A 2679-nucleotide genomic window follows, 5' to 3' on the forward strand; every position below is an offset into this window, starting at 1 on the left:
TTGCAAAAGTTTGAGAAGGATGGGTGTTAGCTTTTCTCAAAATGTTTGATAGAATTTACCTGAGAAACCAACTGGTCCTGGGCTTTTGTTTGTTGGAAGATTTTTCTTGTTTAACATCTTTCTTGGAGTATAATTGCTTTACAATGTTCTGTTACTTTCTGCTTTATAACAAACTGAATCAGCTATACATATACATATATCCACATATCTCCTCCCTCTTGCATCTTCCTCTCACATTCCCTATCCCAGCCCTCTAGGTGGTCACAAAGCACCGAGCTGATCTGCCTGTGCTATGCGGCTGCTTCCCACTAGCTAGCTATTTTATGTTTGGTAGTATATATAAGTCCATGCCACTCTATCACTTCATCCCAGTTTACCCTTCCCCTTTCCTGTGTCCTCAAGTCCATTCTCTACATCTGTGCTTTATTCCTGTCTTGCCCCTAGGTTCTTCAGAACCATTTTCTTTTCTTAGATGTCATATATATGTGTAAGCATATGGTATTTGTTTTTCTCTTCCTGACTTGCTTCATTCTCTATGACAGTTTCTAGGTCCATCCACCTCACTACAAATAACTCAATTTCGTTTCTTTTTATGGCTGAATAATATTCCACTGTATATATGTGCTACGTCTTCTTTATCCATGCATCTGTCGATGAACACTTAGGTTGCTTCCATGTCCTGGCTATTGTAAATAGAGCTGCAATGAACATTGTGGTACATGACTCTTTTTGAATTATGGTTTTCTCAGGGTATATGCCCAGTAGTGGGATTGCTGGGTCATATGGTAGTTCTATTTGTAGTTTTTTAAGGAACCTCCAAACTGTTCTCCATAGTTGCTGTATCAATTTACATTCCCACCAACAGTGCAAGAGGGTCCCCTTTTCTCCACATCCTCTCCAGCATTTATTGTTTCTAGATTTTTTCATGATGGCCATTCTGACCAGTGTGAGGTGATACCTCATTGTAGTTTTGATTTCATTTCTGTAGTGATTAGTGATGTTGAGCATTCTTTCATGTGTTTGTTGGCAATCTGTATATCTTCTCTGGTGAAATGTCTATTTAGGTCATCTGCCCATTTTTGGATTGGGTTGTTTGGTTTTTGCAATAGAGCTGCATGAGCTGCTTGTAAATTTTAGAGATTAAGCCTTTTTCAGTTGCTTCATTTGCAAATATTTTCTCCCATTCTGAGGGTTATCTTTTCATCTTGTTTTTGGTTTCCTTTGCTGTGCAAAAGCTTTGAAGTTTCATTAGGTCCCATTTGTTAATTTCTGTTTTTATTTCCATTTCTCTAGGAGGTGGATGAAAAAGGATCTTGCTGTGATTTATGTCATAGAGTGTTCTGCATATGTTTTTCTGTAAGAGTTTTATAGTTTCTGGCCTTGCATTTAGATCTTTAATCCATTTTGAGTTTATTATTGTGTATGGTTTTAGGGAGTGTTCTAATTTCATTCTTTTACATATAGCTGTCCAGTTTTCCCAGCACCACTTATTGAAGAGGCCGTCTTTTCTCCATTGTATATTCTTGCCTCCTTTATCAAAACTAAGGTGACCATATGTGTGTGGGTTTATCTCTGGGCTTTCTATCCTGTTCCATTGATCTATCTTTCTGTTTTTGTGCCAGTACCATTCTGCCTTGATTACTGTATCTTTGTAGTATAGTCTGAAGTCTGGGAGACTGATTCCTCCACTCCTGTTTTTCTTTCTCAAGATTGCTTTGGCTATTCAGTGTCTTTTGTGTTTCCATACAAATTATGAAATTATTTGTTCTAGTTCTGTGAAAAATGCAATTGGTAGCTTGATAGGAATTGCACTGAATCTGTAGATTACTTTGGGTAGTATAGTCATTTTCACAATGTTGATTCTTCCAATTCAGGAATATGGTATATTATTCCATCTGTTTGTATCATCATTAATTTCCTACATCAGTGTCTTACAGTTTTCTGCATACCGGTCTTTTGTCTCCCTAGGTAGATTTATTCCTGGGTCTTTTATTCTTTTAGTTGCAATGGTAAATGGGAGAGTTTTGATAATTTCTCTTTCAGATTTTTCATCATTAGTGTATAGGAATGCCAGAGATTTCTGTGCATTAATTTTGTATCCTGCTACTTTACCAAATTAATTGATTAGCTCTAGTAGTTTTCTGGTAGCACCTTTAGGATTCTCTGTGTATAGTATCAGGTCACCTACAAACAGTGACAACTTTACTTCTTTTCTGATTTTGATTCCTTTTATTTCTTTCTGTTCTCTGATTGCTGTGGCTAAAATTTCCAGATCTATGTTGAATAATAACGGTGAGAGTTGAAAACCTTTTCTTGTTCCTAATCTTAGAGGAAATGGTTCCAGTTTTTAACCATTGGGAATGATGTTGGCTGTGGGTTTCTCATATATAGCCTTTATTATTTTGAGGTAGGTTCCCTCTATGCCTACTTTCTGGAGGGTTTTTTTCATAAACGGGTGTTGAAAGTTTTCTCTGCATCTATTGAGATGATCATATGGTTTTTCTCCTTCAATTTGTTAATATGGTTTATCACATTGGTTGATTTGCATATATTGAAGAATCCTTGCATTCCTGGGTTCAACCCCACTTGATGATGCTGTATGATCCTTTTAATGTGCTGTTGGATTCTGTTTGCTAGTATTTTGTTGAGGATTTTTGCATCTATGTTTATCAGTGATAT

This window comes from Pseudorca crassidens, chromosome X (genome assembly GCF_039906515.1).
Source record: "Pseudorca crassidens isolate mPseCra1 chromosome X, mPseCra1.hap1, whole genome shotgun sequence".
Classification (NCBI taxonomy): Eukaryota; Metazoa; Chordata; class Mammalia; order Artiodactyla; family Delphinidae; genus Pseudorca; species Pseudorca crassidens.